Below are 24,671 nucleotides of genomic sequence, written 5' to 3' on the forward strand. Positions count from 1 at the left end.
GGCGTCATAACTTACTGTTCTAATAAGGATGCATTGAAGAAGAGAGTGGAGTAAAGGGCTTGGGATGACTGTATAAAGGGCAGGCTGTGCTGCTGTGTCAGCTGTAGACGCAAGTTAGATACTTCCTTAGAGGGTTGAGAGCACTGGGAGCCACGAACCTGAAAGTCCAAGGACATTTTCAGAGAGGCCTTTTGTTTCTTTACCTCTCTACTCAGGAAGCTGTGGATCTTGTCTCCTGTGAAACTAGACAGCTTAAGAACCGTATGACCTTTAGCAGTTTTTACTTTTAATGAACACAGAAATGTATGTGTGTACGCATGTATTTTGCTGGGAATGAAACCCAGGGCTTGATGCATGCTAGGCAAGTGTTCTGGCAGTGAATTATATCTGTAGCTTTGCTATGTTTTTTATTATAGATTAAAGTGACCACACTTAGCTGGGTGGTGGTGGCTCACACCTTTGATCCCAGCACTTGGGAGGCAGAAGCAGGCGGATCTCTGTGAATTTGAGGACAGCCTGGTCTACATGGAGAAACCCTGTTTCAAAAAAAATGAAATAAATATTTTTTTAAAAAAAGCCATAGTGAGTTTAAGAAACCTCTGGGGCTACATGAGATCCCATTTCAAAAGATGAACTAAATAAGAATAAAGAGATTTTTATTTTACTCTCTCATTTTGGGTTTGCTTTAGTTTATTTTAAAATTTTAGGGATTTTTAATATATAAGTGTGTTGCTTGCATGTATGTATGGGTTCCATATGTGTGCCTGGTAACTGCAGAGGTCAGAAGCAGGTACTAGATTCCCTGAAACTGGAGTTACAGGCAGTTGTGAGCTTCTATGTGGGTGCTGGGAACTGAACTTGGGTCCTCTAGAAGAACAAACAGTGCTCTTAACTGTTGACCCATCTTTCCAGCCCCTTTGGCTTATTTTTAAAATGACATTAAGCCCCTCTTTGATTTTGGTTGTGATCCAGGTGCTTACTCTATAAGTGTGTTTATGATAATCGGTGCGAAGCAAACACTGGTTTGCGGAGAGTAGAGAAGTCCACGTAACAACAGAAGAGACTCTCCCTTTCCTCCTGAAGCCCTGCTACAGCTCCCACACTTGTTTCCTTGGATATTCCCACAGGACTCTCCAGGACTCACGGAATTGTGCTCTGCCAGCCTGGCAGAGAATTGAGATGTTATCTTCTCTCCAGGCTCAATCTTATCCTGGACTACTGTCCTGGAAGGCTGCTGTGTGACCAACTCTTGTGATTTGCTAGAATTATTTGTCACCACCTCATCCTATCCACCCCTTATTTGGGAGCACCTCATATAGTTGTTTCTGTTGGGGATGGGCTCCAGGAATCTCTTGTAAATACCAAAGTTCCTAGGTGCTCAAGTCCCCTATATAATAGCAGAGTATTTGCATGTAACCTGCACACATCCTTACACACACTGTATAATAAATCTAGGTCACTTATAATGCATAAAAATGTGCATTCTAGCCGGGCGTTGGTGGCGCACGCCTTTAATCCCAGCACTCGGGAGGCAGAGGCAGGCGGATCTCTGTGAGTTCGAGACCAGCCTGGACTACCAAGCGAGTTCCAGGACAGCCTCCAAAACCACAGAGAAACCCTGTCTCGAAAAACCAAAAAAAAAAAAATGTGCATTCTATGTAAAGGGTTGTAGTGTATTGTTTAGGGAATGATATGAAAAAAGTCGACGCATGTTTAATACAGATGTAGTGGCTTTTTGTTTTATGTTTTCCCCAAGATAGGGTTTCTCTGTGTAACAGCCCTGGCTGTCCAGGAACTTGCTCTGTAGACCAGGCTGGCCTCCAGCTCACAGAGATCCACCTGCCTCTGCCTCCCCAGTGCTGGGATTAAAGGCATGTGCCACCACTGCCTGGCTGATGTAGTGTTTTTCTTCCAGATATTTCCAGTCTGTGATTGGTTGAATCTGTGTGAAACTCACAGATACCGAGGGCCACTGCATCTTAAAAATCATGTTTTCCAGGCTATAGTACTGAAATTTTGATAAGCCATAGGAAACCCACACCCTGACGCCTTGTAATCTAGCCAGGGGAACATGTCCAAGCCTGACACTCTTGAGGCACCACTATCCAATTCTTTACAGGTGTCATTCAGAGTGACACCAGAAAGACCCTATCTACATTCTGGGGCCAGGTTCAAAGCGTTTTAACTCCAGTCTGCTTGTTATCAGGTTGGGTTATTTCCCCATGTGTGCACGTCATAGGAACATCCTTTGATGGCAGCTCGGTGCAGTTCTTTTTGCTTGACGAAACTAAAAAGCAGTAATCATCCCAACCTCAGGGCAAATAGCAGAAGCCAGCAAGGGGTTCAGTTAGCCTAGGTTTAAATGGGACTGTTCCACCTGGAACTCTGGCTCCATTACTTATTATTTTAGTGAGACAGGATCTCATGTATCCCAGGGTGGCCTCAGACTCACTATGTAGCTAAGGATGGTTCTGAACCTCTCTGATCCTCCTTCCTCTACTTCCTGAGTTCTTGAGTGCTAGGTTACACACCCATGTATGGGTGCTGAGGTGGAAGCCATCATCTCCAGCCTGCCTGGCCTGCGCTGCACCAACTGAGCCACCCTCCTAGCCTCCAGCTGTCCATGATCTCATTGTTCATTGGCTCTTTATACTGTGTGTGTGTGTGTGTGTGTGTGTGTGTGTGTACCAACCATTTATGTCTTCTGTTAATTGTTCAGTTGGACTGTTATTCTCTTCTAGATCTACAAGAGGTTTTTTATATATTACAGATATTAACTACTGTTTATCATGTCATTTTTTGTCTGAGTCTGCTATGTATCTTTCAACTGTGTTTATAGTGTCAGGAGTTTGGAATTTTCGAGTAGTTGTATCTGTCAAACTTCTTTGGTGTTAGCTGGTTTGCTCTATGTTTGGACTCCTCTGTCGTGGCAATGCCCTAGGAGGTGGACTGGGGGGACTGGGCTCTTCCTCCCCCCCTTTCCTCTTTCCACCTCCTCCTTTCTGCTGCCTCCCCTGTGTAGCACTGGGATCGAATCCAGGGCCTGCCCCACAGTAGACAAGCACACTGTACCCCTGAGCAACATCACCGTCCTCACAGACCTGGGTGTCAGCTAACTAGTAGTGTGACTCAGGGAGAGAGATGACTTCTTCCTGATTATTTAGGACAGAAATCTAGTCTTAAGAGCTTCTTTCCCTTTATTTAAATTCTTTTATTAGTTTTTCTTCATAATACTCATGTTTACTTACTAATTTTAAAAGCTTTTTTAACATAGCAAAATAAAATATCATCATATCGAAGATGGACCAGACAAGCCAACAGAAAAATAAAAGAGACAGGATATTTCTGTGTAGCCCTGGTTGTCCTGGAACTCACTCTGTAGACCAGGCTGTCCTCGAACTCAGAGATCCGCCTGCCCCTGCATCCCAAGTGCTGGAACTAAAGGCGTGTGCCACCGCCAGCAGACTTAAAAGCTCATTATAACAGACATTCTTCATAAGACAAATATTTATTTGCCTATCGGTATTTTTAGAGTATCATATCTGGCTAGTGCCTAAATTACTAAGACTATTACATTTTTGGTCTCTGGGTTTATAACTTGAAGTTTTATATAAAAAATGATGACAGACTTTCTTTAAAAAAATAAGGCATTGCATTTAATATAGAATTGAAATTTTCCATACTGTGTACTGAGATAAAATGCTTGAGATAAACAACTTAAGGGATTTAAGTCAACTTATCTTCCCTTAGGAATTTCAGTTCACAGTCCGATGTCTCCATTGCTTTGGCCCTGAGGGCAGAGAGAACATCAAGGCAGAGGCATGTGATGGAGGAGAGCGGCTTGCCTCATGGCTGCAGGGAAGCTGAGGCAGACCAGGAGGAGTCCAGAGACTAGTGGACCTCTTAAACTTACCCTCTTGGTGGCCTTGTGTTCACCCACTGACATATTCCTCACCACCCCTCAGAGGCCCATCAGCTGACAACCACAATTTAACACATGAGCCTTCAAGGGAGATCTTTAGAGTCAGATCCTAACTGCCACATCAATGAACGTTTAATATGGCTTATGCTGTTTTAGACATGGTAACAATGATAGTTTACTTTCGTAGTGTTTACACTATGCTTTAATGTCTACTATTTTATTGGGCACTTAAATAATCATATAATATAGAAAAATAGGGCTTATTCCCCATTTTATAGGTCACACATGGAGAGATTAAGTGACTTTTCTGTGGTTCTCAACCAGTAAGTGCTGGTGCCAACCCCTGAACTTTTCTGTAAGATGATCATATTGGTAAGAAAGATTTTATTGGCTAAGTTACATTTCTAGAGTAGATGAAATAGAAATACCAGCTATCTATGAAACAAAAGTGGCTAGAAGTCAAGAAAATGGACTAAGAGCCATGGAAGACATGCTTCTAGCGCTCAGCAGGCTAAACAGAAGGAAGGAAGGCTTGAGGCCAGCCTGAGCCACACGGAAAGACCCCGTCTAGAAAGGAAAAAAATACATAAAGAAGAAATATCATTTGAAATTTATAAACAGAGTATTTTAAAACTCTGACAATGATTTCGCCTCCATATGTTTGCATTTTCATGCGGAAAGTATAATAAAAAATCCGGTAGAGTGAAGTTGTAATTTTACTAATAGTCTGGTATGCTGTATAGCAGGAAAATGAAGGCTATATTATGTAAAGTTCTATGTAAGAAAGCAAAAAACCAGCCGAGCATTGGTGGCGCACGCCTTTAATCCCAGCACTCGGGAGGCAGAGGCAGGCGGATCTCTGTGAGTTCGAGGCCAGCCTGGTCTACAAGAGCTAGTTCCAGGACAGCCTCCAAAGCCACAGAGAAACCCTGTCTCGAAAAACCAAAAAAAAAAAAAAAAAAAAGAAAAAAGAAAAAAAAAAAGAAAGCAAAAAACCTCCAAGGAGGTTCCAAGAGGTAGAAAGAAATTAAGCATCCATCATAGAAGAAAATTGGGAGAAAAAAAAATAAGATTAAAAACAAACGAACAAACAAAAGCTGGGAGAAAAAATAAGATTAAAAACCAAGAAAGCTGAAATATATGGCAGATGGGATGGTTGACATTAATTTAAAATAAAAATAAAGAGATTGGATTGGGTTGGCATAAAAATAAAGACATTAGATTAGAGGAGACAGGAAAGAGATGGAACATTTAAAATTATGTTGCTATTTAGATCAGCAGTGTAGAAGGAAATTTGCAGGCTATTTCCAGAAAATAAATTTATCTGTAAGAGAAGAAATTAAGACTAGTAAAGCATATCCAGAATTATTTTAGAAGACCCAATCAAGGAATATCATTTTCTAAGTAATGACTAAACAGCTTTAGATAAGATTTATCCAGTATTACAGAACTGATATGTTAGCCTTTAACAATATGGAGAGGTTTTACCCTTCCTGACATAGGAATGCTATAAGGCTTAACTAGAAAATAGCTTTTTAAAAAAAATTTAGCTGGCATTTTAGAGCAGGGAATTGAAACACTGTACCTCAAATTATTTTTAATTCCTAGCCGTCCATTTACTATTTTGCTGGCATTTTTTATGCTGGATAGCTCTTTTTAGAATAAAATACTATAGGAAAACTTTTGATTTATGAAATGCAGACTTGATTAAGTAGGGGTAGAGTAATTTTGTTACCTAAAGAAAGATTTATTATTATATTTTGCCTCACAAGCCTGAATTAATGGGCAATGTATATCAGTATTTAAATTTTTGTTGATATAACATTGTTAAAAATCTATCAAAGAAATGTATGCTGTAATATGACAGAAACAGGCTATGATTTGTGCCAGGGAGAAGTAGATCAGAAAGGAAGCGGAACTGGAAATGGTTAGGGTTAGGCCCCGGACAGGTTGGGTTTCATATTTGTCACCCTATATAATCTTTTGTCTGCTTCCATTCTCTAAGACTGCTGCTTTGGCGGGCACACTGTAGTGGTCTTAGAAATGGTGGGAGCACGGTACATGCTATCAATCTGTTTTAAAGTCACCACTATCCCCAGCTAACACTCCTGAGCATGCCAAGCAATGCGCAAAGCACTTGGCTAGCTAGTCCTCTCAGTGCTGCCAGTGGCCTATTGTGTAGCTGCTATCACAGTCCCCATTCTGAAGGGGACATTCACATTCACGCTGGCAGCTATTGAGGAACTTGGCCCCAATCACTCCATAGCCATGTTTCTGGTTCAGTTCTGCTTCAGAAGCTACACATACAATGCTTAGGCTTTGTTTCTAGTCTCCTCATATTAAAAATATTCAAAAGATATCATAAATATAACCTTTGTAGCTCACAAACGGATAGTGGGGTTGGGGAGATTAATAAGTATACATAACAGTCCCTCTTATCCACACTTTGATTTTTCCCAGTTTCAGTTATCTATGGTCAAACAGGATCTGAAAATATTGTATGGAGAATTCTGGAAATGGCCACTTCTTACATTTTCAGCTGTGTGCTGTTGTGCTTTGTCCTGATAGGGATGTAAATCATTCTTTTGCTCAGTGGATTCCCACCATGTACATTGTCACCCATCAGTCACTGTAGTGTTACCACTGATCTGTCATGGTATCTCTGTGCCTGTGTTCAAGGAAAACTTACACAATAGACCATCGCTGTGTCACATAATTTATCTCATTTTGTCTCACCATGTAGGCTTTTTTGTTTTGTTATTGTTGCTGTTCGTCTTTTTTGAGATAGGATGTCTTACATAGCCCTGACTGGCCTTAATCCTCCTGCGTTTGCCTTGTGAGTTCTGGGGTTATAGGTGTCTTCTGCCACACTAGGCTATCATGTAGGAATTGTATCATCCTCCATCATCACAAGAATGAGTTACACAGCATTCAGAAAGACTTCATTCACACAGCTTAAAAAATTGCATTTTATTTGTGTGCCTCAGCATGTGTACATACGTGCCAAGAGGCCACAGGACAACTTGTGAGAGGCGGTTTTCTCATGTGAGTCCTGGGGATTGAACGTGAGTCACCTATCCTGCTTGGTGACAGACACTTTTACCCACAGAGCCATCTCACTGGGCCTCACATGATTTTATTGTTATATTTTGTTACAATTATCTTACAATTGTTGCTGACCCCTTAATGCATTTAGTCTGTAAATTAAGCTTTCTTATCAGTATGTATATACATGGAAAACAGTACACCCAGGGCTAGTACTGAATGCAGTCTCAGGCATTGATAGGATTCCGGGAATGTTTCTGTGCCTAAGAGGGAACTGCTGTATTGGTGGGGAAATTCCAAAGCTTTTTACAGAAACCTTCTCACCCAATAGTCTTTCCCTGTAATTCATAAAATATTACTAAACCTCTCTTGTTGTTGTTGTTGTTGTTATAAGAGAGGTAATTCTATTCCCAAAGTATCATTTAAGAATCACAGTAGTGGTTGCTGTAGGTGGTGGGAGGTCTCTTTTGAGTCATAGACTTGCTCCCTGACCTTGTGCCCTTGCTCTCTATCAAGGGCCTAAGAGGAAATGGAAAGAAGGAAGTGAAATCCCTACAAAAATATGACATGGTACAATTTGACCCAGTTCATCTGAATCGTCTTGACTTGTTTTTAATCTAATCCCTTGCTAGTCAGAAGGGTCATTCTCATAAACACTATTGGGATTTGAAAAAAGAAAAAACACAAAGGAAAACAGAAAATTTTGGTTTTGGATGACTAATTTTTGGTCAAAGGCTGAGAAAAGGAGAGGGATCATTTCAAGTATTCCCTTGCACTCTGCCAAGGTCTCCTCGGGCTGTGTATTATAACTGCTTGGCTGGCATGGGGCTTTGGCAAAGGGTCTTTATAAAAATCAAACAGCCAGGCACGGTGGTGGTGGTACATGCCTTTAATCCCATCATCACTCGGGAGGCGGAGACAGGCAGATCTCTGTGAGTTCGAGGCCAGCCTGATCTACAGATCAAGTTCCAGGGCAGAGAAACCCTGTATCATAAAACCAAAACCAAAGCCAAAAACCAAACCAGTGCCAGTGTCCTCACTTTGGGGTATTTTTCTGTGGGCCCTAATGCATTTTCTGGAATGCTTGTCATTTCAGTGAAGTGGCTTATCTCCTATCAGGAGTGTTCTTTCTCCTCAGTCCTGGGTTTGGAAAAGGGAATCACAAAGAGTCATTCCCTGTTTCTCAGAGAATCACAATGGGGACTCTGAACTGCTGAACCACTACTCTAGAAGCTGGTCCTGGAGGCAGGTTTATCATTATGGAGTCACAGCAAGGCAGCCTTGCTGAAGGTGGGGTTTAAGTGTCCCATGTAACCATAAATGAAAGCTCAGTCCATCTTTAGTTCAAGGCCCTGTGAGAAGATTTTCAAAGAAAACTAATCCGTAAAGCACAGAACAGGAATGCTTATAAGAAAGTCCAGATAGGAGATTTGGCTATTTCTGTGTGTGCTGTTCATGTTAGAACTGAAAATCGATGAACAGCAGAGATGATTCATTTGTGATTACCGAATACTATCATATAGTGGCCATCTACAAATACAGAATTTCTGGAAAAGACTGTATAAGGAATAAACATTTACCAAATAGGCAAGTTTATACTGACTTCAATTATTTGTTTATTTTTATTTTATTTTAGAAACAATCCTAAAAACATGGAACGCTTCACGAATTTGTGAGTCATCCTTGGGCAGGGGCCATGCTAACCTTCTCTGTATCGTTCCAATTTTTGTATGTGTGCTGCCGAAGCGAGCACCTGACTTCAATTCCTATAAGGCTTCATGTTCTGGGGTTCATTTTGTAGGTTCACACATGTATGAACACATGGATTAGCTTGGAATATTTTCCTTAAAAACATCGTTTTTGAGCAATGTTATCATGGTTCTGTCTTGTCTATACAGGACATACTACAAAGCCTGTCACTCTCGGGCTCATTCCTACAGTATAATCAGAACTTGTTTAAGTCAAGTGGGATCATGTCATTGCCTGTATTCCTCTCTTCTCTCCATATTGTTCTAAGAAGTGAGACTCGTTGTCCTCTATTTACTCAGCACCAACATATGCTGTTTTCTCTTTCCACTAAAAGCCGCTTTAGAGAGCAATCTGATGAATTAGGTATGAATGACTATTAGGGCTTAAAATATTACCCTTCCTGGGATTACGGCTTTGTTTTAGAGAAATAAACCCTGAGGGAATAAATGCTACTGACAGCATTGGAGATGAGTGACAGTAACTTCTAGTTGCAGTGGTAGTCAGAATGGTCCCCAGTGGGAGTTTAAATTAAAAAGAGGTTAGCACGAGGGCAGGCTTTAGCCTAGAGATGGGGCCTTGTGTTATTTAGGTTGCAAGTCAGTTTATTCCAATCCATTGTACTACTCTCTCCCTGAATGGCGCTGGGGATCAAAGTCAGGGCGCGTGTGTGCTAGGTAAATGTTCTACTACTGAGCTATATACAGATCCACATTTAACTGGGCCTTACATCTACCCAGAGGATGCACCCTGGGATCCCAGTGCCGCGGAGTTCTCACGGGATGGAAGCTGCTCTATCCAGGATGCTTTAGGAGAGCTGCCCTTTCTTCACAGCCTTTGCTGTGAGTTCTGATGTGATCAAACTCGGAACAAGAGGAGTGAAACAAAACTTTCTCATGTCAGTTGAAGCAGTATGTACAAATAGTTTTTTTGTTTTTGTTTTTTGTTTTTGTTTTTCGAGACAGGGTTTCTCTGTATTGTTTTGGAGGCTGTCGGTCCAGCCCCGCCTCGAACTCACAGAAATCCGTCTGCCTCTGCCTCCAGAGTGCTGGGATTAAAGGCTTGTGCCACCACTGCCCGGCACACAACAACTCTTTTAAGGAAAACACTTAATTGGACGACTTACAGTTTAGAGGTTCAGTCCATTATCATGGTGGAACAATGGTTGCTTGCAAGCAGATATGGTACAGGAGCTGAGAGTTCTACATCTTGATCGGCAGGCAATAGGAAGAGAAGTGAAATACTAGGTGTGACTTGAGCATATACAAGACCTTAAAGCCTGCCTTCACAATAACACACTTCCTCCAACAGCCTTTGAACCCTTAAATTTTGTGCTAAAATATATCACAGTTGGCTGATTTGGAACATAGGATATGTTTTTTTTTTTTTTTTAATACACAATGCTTAAGGCAGCCCAGGGCTGCCAGCGAATGTTCTCATAGGCAGCACTGAAGCATTGGTACCACTGTCCATCTTCAGCGTCTGCTCTATGCTAAGAAACCAACGCCGGTGTTAGTTCTAGCAGTTTTGGGTGTAGTTTCAATGCTTCCACTTCGATTCAAAATGACTTGAATATCTTTGGAGTTGTTCCAAGTATTTGTCTCTGGCGTGGAACTCACTTTAGTAAATAATTCTTCGGTGGACTTCGTGAACTCTTTCCTTTGGATGCAAGCCAAAACTCATCTGTAAGGCATACAGCTTTTTATTCAAACTTGGTGACGAATAATTTATCTCTGGGCTACAGACGGAAGAACTGAACCAGTGGCTTGAGGGACCCAGAGGCTAATTACCATCCTTGTGCATAGTTCATACAGCAGAGTGGGGGTGGACAATGGTTTGCCCAGAATCTATTCCATTCCCTCGGGTAAAACAAGGATGTTCTGTCTGCTAGCATACTTAAAGCAGTAACTGTAAAAACGGCAATGTTATGGTTGAAGCTTTCGAAGCCATATGTGTTGACAGAATGCTTAAGTCTCTCTCTGCAATAAACGCAAACCCTGCCAGGCAGAACTACCAGGGCCAGTGCGACTCAACCACTTGCAAGCCCGAAAAGCGTAGGGGCTGGAAGGCTACGCTGCGTTCGGAGCGCATCCAATGTTTCCTCTAACAAAGGCACCGTCTTGAGGCAATTTCGCGGGCAACGTCCTCCTCCCGCCCCCCCAGCACCAGCTTTGTCTCCGCGGAGGGGCCCCAGCCGCGTCGCCCGCCGCTGGCAGCAAGCTCGGCCGGGCGTGGGAAGCTGCAGCGAGCAGCGGCGGTGGTTTCCTGCAACCTGAGCGTGCCATTAGAGGATGTCGGAGTGCTGCAGCTGAAAACAGATACCTGCTGCCTGCAAATCGGGGCTGCACTCGGACAACCTCTTTGCGCCAATTACGGCCGTACAAAGAAACTCGATCGGCCGGGGCGGCGGAGGCCTCGCGGGGTCGTGCGGAGCCGGCGGGCCGGGCCTTGCCTGGTGGGCGAGGGCGGGGGGAGCGGGCCTCCCTCCGCGCGCCCCCCGCCGCCGCCGCCGCCGCCGCCGCCGCCGCCGCCGCCGCGGACGTCGGCCGCGTAGACCCCGTGCGCGCTGACTGGCTCGCGCCGGCCCTCGCCCGGCTGTGGGCGGTTGGGGCGCCCCCGCGGGAGACCGCCCCGCCCCCGCCGCCGCCGCCGCGCAGCCTCGGCCCCCCTAGCCGCCGGGGCGGTGGCGCTGTTGCAGCCGCGGCCTGTGAGGCAGAAACTCCCTCCACCCCGGCCCGGCCCGGGTCCGCCTCCTCCTTTCTCTACTCCGCCTCGCCTCCCGTCTCTCGTCTCCCGCTCGAGTGAAAGGTGGCGCGGCGGCGCGCGACGCAGCCTCGGTCCCCGGCGCGGGCCCGCGAGCTCCTGAGGAGACCGCGCCGCCGCGGCCGAGAGGCGGGGAGAGGAGGACGGAGGAGAGCGCTGGGACGGCGGCGGGAAGGCGAGAGCGCCGAGTGGCGGCGGCAGAGACAGCGCGGGGCAGACGGACGGCCCGACGGACGGCCGCCTTCGAGCCGGCCTGCGCGGCCGGGCGACTCCGGCTCCAGGCGGCCGGGCGGGCGCAGGGCGCGGCCGGCGCACTCGAGACAATACCCGCGCGGCGCGGCTGTGGGGGCGGCGGCCTAGCGCGGCCCAGGCCCGGCGGAGCTCCGCGTCCTCGCCCCCGTGGGCCGCGCGTGGCCCCGCGGCTTCGGGGCGGGCGCCGTCCCCTCCCCCTCGGCGGCGCGCCGCCCCGGGGTTCCGGGTTCCCGGGGCACCGAGCTGGATCCTGCTTTTCACCCAGGCAGGAAGTGAGTTTCGCACGGCAATTCCGGGCGGTGTCACGAGTGAAAAGTTTTTTCCTTCGGCGGAGGACCCAGTTGGGGCCGGGAAACTCCTGACACAAGTGGCGAGCAGGAAGCCAGCCCGCACCCCAGCCCCCACCGGAGCCGCCGCACTGCTGCTGCGGGAGGCAGCTCCACATCCGCCTCGCCCTCACGGGAGCCTCGGCGGGGTCCGGAGCCGCGGAGGACGAGCAGGAAACCATGTCAAGCCGAGCCTCGAGACGGCTGCCCTGAGACACCCCGAGAGGTAATTTTTTTTTTTTTTTAATGAAAAGCGTGGAGCAGCCGCCAAGTTCGTGGGGCCGGAAACGATACTTTTTCGTCTGCTTCGCTTTGCCGGAGTTGTCTCGCTTCTTGCTCTCGTGTCAGAGTGGCTTGGTGTTTCTGCTTTTCTTTTCGACTGTTTGCTTTGTTTTGTCCGGTCTGCCGTCTGGATTCCTGTCTTTTTAAGGTGGGATTGTAAGAATGCGGTGGGATGAAAAGTTTTCAACCCTCGGGAGAAAGACTGCCTTTGTTCGGCAGAAGGTCCAGAAGTTTTAGTGTTCCGGGACGTATACAATGTATATTAAGTTGCTGAGTCTGGCAACTTTGGTTTCTGAAGAAAGTTAAGTCTGGCTGCCGGGAGAGACCTGGTTCGCTCTTACTGAGATGGCTGCCACGTTTGTTTATGTTGGTGCCGATGGTTTTGGCTTTCGCGTTAATCCTGCGGGGAGATGGTTCTGTTAGGACAGTTGCGTTTCTTTGGACTTCGGAACCATCTGTCTGCCATTCTTGGTTGATGTCCCCCCCCCCCCCCCGGACGGCTAAGGCAGTAGTTGTCGTAAGTAATGTGCTCTTTTCAGTCAGTAGCTTACATTGCTTGTTTGGTGACTCGATTGGAGACAACTAGCTGCTGGCTTTTTCTTGAAATTGGTGTTCTGGGAAGCAGGAGGAGGTCGTGAAGGTTATGAATAAAGACAGAGGAGGATATGGCTACAAAAACAAAGCAAACCCCCAACACCTACAAGTACTTGATTGGCCAGGACTTGTTTGCAGTTCCGATTCGGAGCATAGAAAGGGAAGAGGAAAAAACGCTTGAGATTTTTTTTCAGGGGAGTCACAGAAAAAGCGGCGCTGTTTTGCAATTGTATGGCTTTCATATTTTCGTGTTGGCCCATCTGTTTTTGTTTGGTTCTGCCTAATAAGTCAATAGGTACGGACTGTGCGAGCAGGAATTCGTGAAGCTTGGCAGACATTCCACCAGTCGCTTCTGAACCAATGGGGGTCGTCTTCATGGGTAAAACTAGTTTTGGTAGCAGTAAACTGACTGTCTTTCCCCCTGGTAGTGTACCTTTTAAACTGCGCACCTTTTTAAGTTTAGTTTTCTTTTCCCCACAAGTAAAGGGAGGTAACAGATAATCGTGTATTTAAAAAAATAAAAAAAATTATACGTAGATGTAGCTTAAGCTTAAATTGACGTTTAATCAGATGCTACCAAACAATCACCAGAAATCCGAGGAAAAAAGAGTTGACTCCATCTGAAAGAGGAAAAATAGTAAAGATCAGGACCAAATTAGTTCCCAGCTTGTTCTTGGCCGTTTCGCTTTTACGAAGTGTATTTCAAAAAGAGACTCATTCCAGTATCTATATTGTTTTGTTATTAGGGCCTGGTCTCTGGAGTTTTTGTTTTCATTTTTATTTTATTGGTAAGATTTGTGAACCATCAAGTTATTCCTGTTAAGAGTACAACTGCTTTATGAAGGAATTTAAAGTGCATAACTGGTGGACTTTATGATTTGAGGTCTTATAATTAGGCAGCGAAAGAGGTTATTTCTTGAGCATATGAAAGAAAGAGGGGAACAAAATGACATTGAACTTGGGTTTCCTTTTATGGCTTCTTCTTGGCTTCAGAGCCGCAGCGCCTTAACAGAGCAAGTGTAGAGAATGAACACTTAGCCGCGATGACACCGTGTTAGTGGTATAGGGAGGGTTATAGCACTTGACAATGCCTACTTAACACCCGCCCTTTAAAGAAGTAGTTCTGTTTTTCTTTTTTTTGGAGAGAGTAATATGTTTAGGTTTTTGGCGTCTTAAAAATGAGGTGTTCCACCTTTGTGAACTTTGTGAACCTTTGATTCCTTTTTTCCCCCATCAACAAAACATTTATTTTGCAGTTTACTGAAAGGTAAATTTAGCACCAAATTAACTAATGAATTTTAAGTTTTATACTGTTCTCAAACTAAATATTTTTGAAGTCTTTTTAAAAATGCAACAAAGGTTTGAAAAGGAATTTCTTTTTAAAAAGAGTGATTTGAAGTCTTTCAGAATGGTCTCATTTTATGTTTTCAGTATTGTGTGAGGAGGGAGGTTCCCTTCTTGGATTAAAGTGTGAAATAAAATAATTTACAGAGTGTTTACCTGCATTGCATAGAGGGGCTTGTTAATGAAAGTAATCTTGAGGTTTCAAAGCTCCAACTGATTCAGTGTCATGACACTTCTTTGCCATTTAAGAGCAAGTTATTTTCAACGTCACATATAAAATGTTTAGCGAGGTTCAAGAATGAAAAGTTTTTATTGTGTACTGTTTCCTAACCAAAAGACATTTTTTATATTTGACTTTTTTGGGGATTTTTGTTATAGTGAACACTTATCTACTAAGGAGCATACTTTAAATTTTCAGAAAATTAGGTATTTTTTTGAAGTAATTGCTTATTGATAACATGATTTTAGAGTTTCAGCTTCTTTTGGTTGTAGAAATAGATAATCGAAGTATTTACAAAGTATTTGGGGTTATGTAGAATTCTAGTCTTGTTGGAGAGCAAATAAATTTCTTTATAATTGCTGTTTATTCAGAGTCTCTTTAAATACACCTACTTTGTTGCTGGCATTTTAATCTTATTCATTCGTGATGTTTTGTTTGTTGAAACACCAATAACACAGGATGGCTTTCTCTTTCCTTTCTTGGCAGCAGCGTTAAACTTCATAGTTCATAATAGACTAGTTCTTGCACATTGTTTGTTGTTGCCATAGGAAATGTATATGTGAATTATGTTCTGTAACATCTAGTTTTGAATTAGCTAGGGAGATTCTATCTCTGCCCTTCGCCTTGTATTCTCTTTTCCCTCAGTACCTTTTGTTGTCACTTACTCTGCATAAGTTCTCCCATTTTTCAGTTTCACATCTTATCTTTTCCCTCAGTCTTTGGGTTCCTAATTTTAAAACCTGCTACTATAACACTTTTTCTTCTAATTCCTTTAGTTTTAAATTTTTCTTGTTACTAATGTTACTTGTTACCCTTTTTTTCCTTGTTTACCAATTATTTACTTATTTTTGCCTTGCCTTTTTTCCCCAAAGGTCCTCAGTTCATGCATATTACTCCTCAAAATGTTTGAAACATGAAACAAAAATTGATTAGGTTAATATGTTTAATTCTGATGTTTGCATTCCAACTCGGTGTACATGGCAATCAGTATCTTCATGTTTATATACTGTTCTGTCAGTTTTCTTTTTCTATCTCAGTTTCTCTGTAGTTAGTCTTTTCAGGTTGCATATGTTCTTGTGTTTTGATCTATAATCGCATTGGTATTCTATCACATTTTTGTCACTTCCAGTTTTGTTTCATTGAATGAAGGTCTTGAGCTTTATGAATGATGGTGTAAGAAGTTAGAAAATAATATCTAAAAGTAAACTTAACATCTAAAGGCTCTACTAATATGGAATGTGTCTGTGAATTTATATATATATAGTATGTTTTAAGAAACCCTAGAAAATAACAAAAATGACATTTTTGTAATAAAAATAGGTATAATAAGGCCTGCAAAGTTTATTCATAGGGATACCCTTATTCAGATTTTTGTGCATAATAAGCTATTTCTTTTTTTTGTGCTAGAAACGTTGAGAAAGGCATGTTGACAACACCATGAAATTATGACTAATTAGTATTACTGTGAGAGAATGGCAAAATGGAAAGAAGATTAAATAACTTAGAAAGTACAGATGTTCCTGAACTTACATTGTGTTTGCATGTTGATAGACTGATCAGAGCTGGAACTAATCAAGAATGCATTCAGTACACCACACCTACCATGTATGATGGTTTAGCCTAGACTTCCTTACACATGCTCACAACACTTATTATTCCTTCAGTTGGGCAAAATCATATAATACAAAGCTTATAACAGTGTCTAGTATCTCATGTAAGTTATTGAGTACCTGTATCAAAAAATTCTGGCAACCAAGTTCACTGAAGGGTATCCTTTATTCTCATGACCCACCCCCCCTTTTTTTTTTAAAGATTTATTTATTTATCACATACACAGTGTTCTGCCTACATGCCAGAAGAGGGCACCAGGTTGATTTAGATGGTTGTGAGTCACCATGTAGTTTCTGGGAATTGAACTCAGGACCCCTGGAAGAGCAGTCAGTGCTCTAAACCCCTGAGCCATCTCTCTAGCCCCATCGTGACCCCTTTTTTGTGGCTCCTGAGAAATATCATACCTTGGGTCACTGGTTGAAGAAGTGATCAAAATTTCGAGTAGTTTTTGCTAAGTGTGTATCACTTTTATGTACTGTAAAGTGAAACAGCTGTAAATTGAACTTTGTTATTTTAGAGATCAGTTGTAGTTTGAACCATTTATTTTGGGACAGAATGCCTTTACATTTCATTTGCAGACTGGAGGAGTCATTCTGTTGTAATGTTATCACATTATGAGAAATAGTAATAGTCCTAAGATTATATGGTGCTACGATATTAGAATCACCAATACTCCTGTAAATTGAGAAGCCCTGAGAGTTTGGGTTTGTGCCAGCTATTGGTTACTATTCTGTTAGAATTAAAATAACAATAAACCATTCTTGCTAACATTGTTTGAGAAGAAAAAGTAATTATTTTCCAAAACAAATAGTGACATGGTATCCATTGTAGATTGTTCCAGTTCTTTCCATGGCTGTTTAGGTCCTATGCATAAAATGGCACAGTAGTTGTATGTAGCCTTGGCACATCTGCTGAGACACTTTAAAGGAATTCCAGGTGACTTGTAATACTAAATCCAAGGTAAATAGTAAGTGCTGGTTAGGAAATACTGACAAGAAAGGAAAGTCTGTATGTATTCAGTGTGGATACAATTTTCCCCAAGTATTTTCAACATGGTTGAACCTAGGATTTGGAGGATTGACTATAATAAGACAAAAAGAGAAATGTTTTTGCATTTTTGCAAGTTATAAGTAACTTAATGTTAGGCTTAATGGCTCAAATCTCATATATCAGTTTTTTCCATCTGTTTGCAATATGTTGTTTTGATTGACGTGTATGAAGAAAATCCACCCCATGCAGTTGTGTTTCTAGGAAAGGGAGGACTGTTTTCAAACACTCTGTAGATACTTACAGGGAGAATCTGGAGGCTTAATCTTTCAGCTTGCTGCTTGGTTTTCAGTTCTTAATATGTTTTTGCAATATAGTTTCTAGGAACTTTTCCCCCGACCCAGAGAAGTTGGCTTTTATTTTTCAGCTGTATTTTGGTCTACTACAAGTAATTTATAATTTCTGAGATATGACTTAATATTGTTTTCTGTTTCTTATTTGAAATTTGGTCTGTGCCTGGTAGGTCTGTTATACTTTTGGATTTTCTTCAAATACTGTTATTACTATTATTATTTTAAGTGAGTAAAGTTTTTATTAATGACCTACCTTGTACCTTATTAGTCATTTAAGCATGACCAATACTTGTTCTTGTTTTGGTAATTGCTTAGAGGAGGAGTGTTGTTTGTACTCATGTGTTTCAGCTTTAGAATATGTGTGTGAATCTCTTGGCTTCTTGGTACAGGTGTTTCCTGTCCTTCAGGAGATGCCTTCCTATTTTCAGAACGCTGCTGGCTTGTCAGTTTCCCACAGTACAGACAGCTTCAGCGCATTCATTTGACTATAGCTTGTCTACAAGCAGACTTACTGCTGAGACACAGTTCTCCCAGTCCTTCTTGCTAAGAAAACTGTTTTTGGAGACACATTTTGTGCTTATTTTCAGCATCTACCCCTCATGTATAGTAGTAGCTATGCTAGTTTATCCTTTGGCTATAAAAAGGTTCAAGACTGAGTTAATGCTTGTAACCACTGATAGAAACAAACCCTATAAATTTTTTGTTTGTTTTGTTTTTCGAGAAAGGGTTTTTTTGTGGCATTGGAGGCTGTCCTGGAACTTTCTCTGTAGACCAGGCTGGTCTCAAACTCACAGTGATCCACCTGTCTCTGCCTCTGGAGTGCTGGGATTAAAGGCAAGATCCACCACTGCCTGACTCCAAACTCTATAATGTATGCCTCTTCTGTCTTAACTAAGCACCTGGCACATACTGTGGTTGTGACTTTATTTTTAAATTAAAATTTTTAAGTGGTACATACTGGCTTTCAGGGCCTCTACCTGCTAGACAGGTAGTCTACCATGTAATGGTAGCCGTCCGTGTCCCCGTCCCCCCCCCGTTAAGGAAGGATAGCAAACTAGTGTAAATTCTTTACAATTTCACAGCTAGAAGGAAGATTCCTTGTTGTTGATTTGGAGAAAGGGTCTCTTGTAGCCTAGGCTATGAACTCACTGTGTAGCTGAAGTTAGCCTTGAGTTTCTGATCCTCCTGCCTCTAGTCTCAAAGTGCTTGGAATTATAGGTGTGTACCACTACACCTGGCCAGAAGATGGACTGATTCTTAATGGTGATTTTTAGCAATTTCAGCATTTTTTTTTTTTTTTTTTTTTTGGTTTTTCAAGACATGGTTTCTCTGTATTGCTTTTAGTCTGGCCTGGAACTCGCTTTGTAGACCAGGCTGGCCTCGAACTCAGAGATCCGCCTGCCTCTGCCTCCCGAGTGCTGGGATTAAAGGTGTGCGTCACCAACGCCTGGCTATTTTTTTTTCTTTTATTATTGAGAACTTGTACCTTTTTACCGAAAAGGAAATGGCTTTTCTTTGGCTTATTATCCTATTTACTTTTTGAGTCCATTAAGTAAAATAAGCTTTATGTGAACACAAGCCCTGAAATACGTCTACAAAGTGGCTGATACCCTCCCTAGATGGCTATTACATAATTGACAGGCAGGGAGTGTATACAGTATGGATGTACTGGAAAGGGATAGTGAGAGATTTTACTTAGAATTTTTATTTCTGGAATTTTCTATCAAATAGTTTTAGACCAGCCGGGCAGTGGTGGCGCATGCCTTTAATCCCAGCACTACAGAGGCAGAGGCAGGTGGACATCTGTGAGTTTGAGATTAGCCTGGCCTACAAGAGCTAGTTCCAGGACAGCCTCCAAAGCCACAGAGAAACCGCTGTCTCGAAAAACAAACAAACAAAACCAAAACCAAAACAAATAGTTCTAGGCCATGGCTGACTTCAGATAACTGAAAGTGTAGGCTGTAGAACTGGGTAACCTGGAGCATTCATTATGTAGCATTTGATGTCTCCTCCCCTCCCCTCCCCTCCCCTTGGAAGTCACAGATTACCTTGTAAATGCATACTCTTCCCAGGTTTTAAAAATGGCTACAGACTTTTTGAAGGTTGTGTGTGTGTGTGTGTGTGTGTGTGTGTAAGACAGCGTCTTATGTAGTCTAGACTGACCTCAAACTCACTCTGTAACCAAAGATGATCCTCCTGCCTCCATCTGCTGAGTGTTGTGATTACAGGCACATGTGCCATTGTTTGCTACTAGGACTGGTTTTATGTGGTAGTGGGAATCAAATCAGAACTCTGAGTGTGTTCAGCAAATACTTTCACCTGAATTATATCCCCAGTCCTTGTCTTAATTTTTGAGGCAATGACAAGACATAGAAGTTTAATCTATTTGTTCTTTAACCTGTTTGACAATAAATGCCCTTCTGATGTCTTACCACTCTGAAATGTCTTCATGTTTATTTCTTATAAAGAAGGATATTTCACATGATCACATTTATGACTATCATAGTTAGACTTTAACAGGAACACCATCTTCCAAACCCTATCAGTAGTCTCTATGTGTTACAGTTGCTTGTCACTCTGCTCCTGTAATTTGGAACAAATTCTTTCAAGGCACTGATACTACATTTGAAAACTACAGGCTTCATTATTTTGTAGAATATTCCTTCCTTTATTTTCAGTTGTCTGATACGTTTCATATTTAGTTCTTAGATTGGATTTCATGATTCAATTGTTAGGATTAGTTCTTCAGCATCCTTGTCAGAGATTTGCACTCTGCTGTGTGCTTAGTTATCAGGTGCCAGGCAATTTTAGGCAATTTGTCCACTACTGATACCTACTCACTTCAAGTGACAGAGGTTGTGACTGACAGACATTTTTTTTCAAGATCCCCCCAATTGTAATTAATACTTTGAAGATAGGTGTTTTGAAACATGTAAATATTTTTCATTAGATTTTTAATTTACTTACATCTAATTAGACTCATGGATTCCTGTTATATTCACAGGGCTATACCTCATTTTCACTAATTTTGAGGTTCATTATTTTTAATGGAGGGCTGGTGATTGAGCATGGTAGGCCAGTCCACTCCCACTGAACTGTGCTCCTAGCCCTCACATTGTTACTGATTTGGCTAGTGAGAACTTCTTCCAGTTGGCTTATTTTTCTAATTAATTAATTTAGAATACACCTATGCTTTCTAGATACTCTAAACTGACCTGCTACTTCCTTGGTTGTTAAAGATTTATCTGTACGTGGGAGTGCGTGTGCACGTACAAGGGAAGGTGCAGAGACCCAAAGGCGTCCGTTCAGTGTCCTACTCCGACACTCTCTACCTATTTATTCTTTGAGGCAGCTTTCTCCCTGAAGCTGAAGCCCATGGTTTTTTGTTTTTTGTTTTTGTGTGTGCTTGTTTGTTTCCTTCTATGCTGGAATCCAGCAAGCTTCAGCAAGCCTCCAGTCTCCCCATCCCATGGGCTCACAGGCTTGTGCAGGATACGAAACTTGTTTTGCTGGTACTGGGATCTGAACCCCAGGCCCCATGATTTGTGTAGCAAGTGCTTTTAATCATTGAGACAACTCTCCAGACCCTCTTTGGTTATTTTAAGAGGAAAGTGGTACTTAGGAACCAGAGTCTGGGTACTTTATTGCTCTTAGGGTGCTGCTGCCCCATGCCTTCCAGTGTACAGAGCAAGGGAATCTTTTTGTGAACATGTATTTGTATTTGCATCTATATGAGAAGACTACGAGTTTAGAATAACACTAATTCTAATCTACACAGACTTTTCAATTTTTAAATTTTCTTTTGCTTTACTGGGGATGGAACTTGAGCTTTTATTTGTATCTCTAGTTTTGTTTTTGCTTTGTATTTCAAAAAAAATGCTTTACTAAGTTGTCCAGGCTAGTCTTGAACTCACTCTGTAGCAGTATTCCTGCCTCAGCTTCCTCCAAGTTTCTCCCTTCAGCAGTGAATTACAGACCTCTGTATCACTAGGTCCTGCTCATTCTTGTCTGTCTGTCTTTATCCAGTATCTGTAACATCTCTGATAGTGAAAAGTAGTTTTTCTTGTGTGTGTGTGTGTGTGTGTGTGTGTGTGTGTGTGAGAGAGAGAGAGAGAGAGAGAGAGAGAGAGAGAGAGAGAGAGAGAGAGAATGAGAGAATGAGAGAATGAGAGAATGAGAGAATGAATTAAGGCAAATTGTTTTAAAATGGCATTCTGAATTGGAAATCCCTTTAGGCCTTGTACATGCTATGCTAAGTGATCTTTCTTTCTAAGCCGTATCCAGCCTGAGTTTGGTACTTTTACTGTTACCCTTAGACTAGAGGTAAATGTTATATTCACTGTAAATGCGGTAGTTTTGATACATACATCTATGCTTTTTCTTGGGGGAGGGGTGTTACTTGGTGCAGTAATGTGAATGTGTTTGGGGAAGCCGGAGCAGAAAGTCCAGCGTCTATTGCTCTCCACCTTATTGACTTAAGATGGGTGTCTCTTAATGAACTGGAAATCCACCTTATTGACTAGGCTGGCAAGCGGGGGGTGGGGGTGGGTGGGGGTGGGTGGGGGGGTGGGTGGGTGGGGGTGGGGGGTGATATATTATGAACACACCTGCTTGCAGAGCAAGTACTCTCATGGAGCCTTTCCCTGGATCCTTTTGTGCATACATCTATCTTATACTGATACCCTCGGTTTTCAAACTATGGGTCAATTCTAAACTTTTGAGTGGAGGTGTTTATGTTAGGATCTATGTGAGAAACTTGTGATCTAAAAATCTCTTTTTTGTTGCACTGTCATCTACCCTAGAATTAATAGGTTGGCCTTTCCTATCCTCGGAGATTTTGGACATGATTTGAGGGGCATACCAAGATAGCCTATGTCATTAGATCTACTTTTAGGTGCCCTGTAAACTCTGGGGACTTCATGAAATGTAGTTTATTGTTTTGGTGTACTATGTATTAGGAGGGGACTTTACACAGCTGTTTGTTATGCCATAGGTAAGAGAAAGCCATTTCTAAACCAGAGACCATGCTAGCCAAACTTTTTTTTTTTTAAGGCAAAAAGCAAACTTTGTTCTCTTTTCTAATACTTAGAAATTTTGCTATTACTGTTGTGCGTGTGTGTGGAGGGGCATACAAGTACCACAGTGAGCATGTAAAGGGCAGAGGACAACTTTTGGGAGTTGATTCTCTCCTACCATGCAGACTCTGGCTTTGCAGCAAGTGCTACCTGCTGAGTCTATTAACCCACCCCTTAGCAGTCATCTGCAGTCGTATTCTTATTTTAGTTACTGGAATTGTTTCTAGTTTTATCAGTTTTGCTTTTTTTTTTTTTTGTTTTTGTTTTCAAGATAGGCTTTTCTCTGTGTAGCCCTGGCTGTTCTGTATTCAAGGCAAGTACCTTATCAACTGGGCTATATATTTGCAAACCCCCATAGGAAGATATTATTATTGCCTGGGGGCTTCCACTGAGTTATTTCACACTTGCCTTCTCTAGCATCTTCAGCTGTAAAAATAAGAAGCAGAAGGAGATTTACTAAACTCTGAATGTTTATAGAGAAACGAAGATCCTTGGGTTGATTCTTTTAGTAAGAGTTGGTTCCTTCCTTGAACATTGTTTCTGTACTGGTTCTTGTTCTCTCTCTCTCTCTCTCTCTCTCTCTCTCTCTCTCTCTCTCTCTCTCTCTCTCTCTCTCTCTCCCTCCCTCCCTCCCTCCCTCCCTCCCTCCCTCCCTCCCTCCCTCCCTCCCTCCCTCCCTCCCTCCCTCTCTGAAATAACAAACAAAAAAACAACCCAGACAATAAACAAAGCCACACCAACTGTCTACGAACATTTTCCTTGAACTGCTATTTTTTCCTCCTCCTCCTCCTCCTCCTCCTCCTCCTCCTCCTCCTCCTCCTCCTCCTCCTCTTCCTCCTCCTCCTCCTCCTCCTCTTCCTCTTCCTCTGTGACTTTGGAGGCTGTCCTGGAACTAGCTCTTGTAGACCAGGCTGGTCTCAAACTCACAGAGATCCTCCTGCCTCTGCCTCCCGAGTACTGGGATAAAAGGCCTACACCACCATGCCCGACTGAACTGCTATTTCTTTTGATTAACAAAAAAGGAGGCTGTCAGCTCAGTGGAGGAAGTGAAGTTCTGGACATAATTTAGTTTATCAGTAACATTAAGATTAGGAATATAAGTCCAGTTTTCCCAACTCTGTTGCCATCACACTTACATTAGTATTTCTGCAAGTATGTTTGACAAGTCACAATCTTTAGAATAGTACTGTTTCCTAAAGATTTAAATTAGTACTAGAGAAAAAATGTTGGGGTTCACATAAGTTAGGGAATTCTGGATTAGTATTTTCCCCTTTATTTTGACAAATGTCAATTTATCATAGATTATAGTTTTAAATTTTAGCAATAATTGGAACACAGTTCAATTTACAACAAATGTTAGTATTAATATTTGAACCAGTAAGTTCCACAGAGAATTTTATCTTAAAACAGTATGCAGATTTTTGTTTTTCCAAATACACATATGCTCTCTGTGCTGTTTTAGGTTTGCAGAAAAGTTGCCATTAGATGAAGTGCCATGTTGTTTTTCCATTTCCTATATTATTAGCATCTTATATTTAGTTGGCATATTCCTTGTAATGGATACATTATTACTAACCAGAATTCATAGTTTATTTTAAACTTTTCTCTGTATTTTATACTGAGGTTTTTGACAAATGTATGACAACTTTGATCTGTCATTATTGCCAAGAGTAGTATTCATTGATGTGGCTTAAATGAAAGGAATGGTAGCATTGATATTAGGGATGGCAGTGAGGAATGTTGCTAATACTGTTATAAGACGGTTGTTTTACCTGAGATCCAGTTGTCTTTTATTGACTCTTACATGTGAATAATGTGTTACCAATGTAAAAGTTACTTGTAGTTTTGAAGAAATAAAATAATAAACATTTGGTAATTTGTATCTGGAAAGTTGAAATTAAACAGTATCTTGTTTTATTTCTGAGAAGTAGGAAAATGATTACAGATCAAGTAAAAGATCCATTTAAAAACAATTTATCAATTAATCGTTGAAATAGTCTTAAAGTAGCTGAAGCTGGACTCATGATCCTGAATGCTGAGATTTTAGGCTTAGGACCTGATGTCCTGCTGTGAAAGCTCAGTTTCTTTAACTACAACTGCTGTCAACTTCTAGATAATTTCTACTTGGTTCAACCAATGTACCATAGTTGC

At 42.0% G+C, this 24,671-nt stretch overlaps 1 protein-coding gene and 1 non-coding gene across 2 annotated transcripts in view; one reads left to right on the forward strand and one right to left on the reverse strand.

Moving 5' to 3' along the window:
• Positions 1–8,613: 8,613 nt before the first annotated feature.
• Positions 8,614–8,720, reverse strand: LOC121133220. The gene has a single exon (XR_005870014.1). It is a non-coding gene; the product is annotated as a U6 spliceosomal RNA (small nuclear RNA).
• Positions 8,721–12,185: 3,465 nt separating this feature from the next.
• Erbin (erbb2 interacting protein) overlaps positions 12,186–24,671 on the forward strand; it is a 110,393-nt gene continuing 97,907 nt past the window's right edge. Inside the window, exon 1 of the mRNA XM_040729089.1 lies at positions 12,186–12,280. The gene's annotated coding sequence lies outside the window, so the exon portion shown is untranslated. The remainder of the gene's footprint in view (positions 12,281–24,671) is intronic.

The sequence above is a fragment of the Mesocricetus auratus genome, unplaced genomic scaffold, assembly GCF_017639785.1.
Source record: "Mesocricetus auratus isolate SY011 unplaced genomic scaffold, BCM_Maur_2.0 Super-Scaffold_100020, whole genome shotgun sequence".
NCBI classification, from domain to species: domain Eukaryota; kingdom Metazoa; phylum Chordata; class Mammalia; order Rodentia; family Cricetidae; genus Mesocricetus; species Mesocricetus auratus.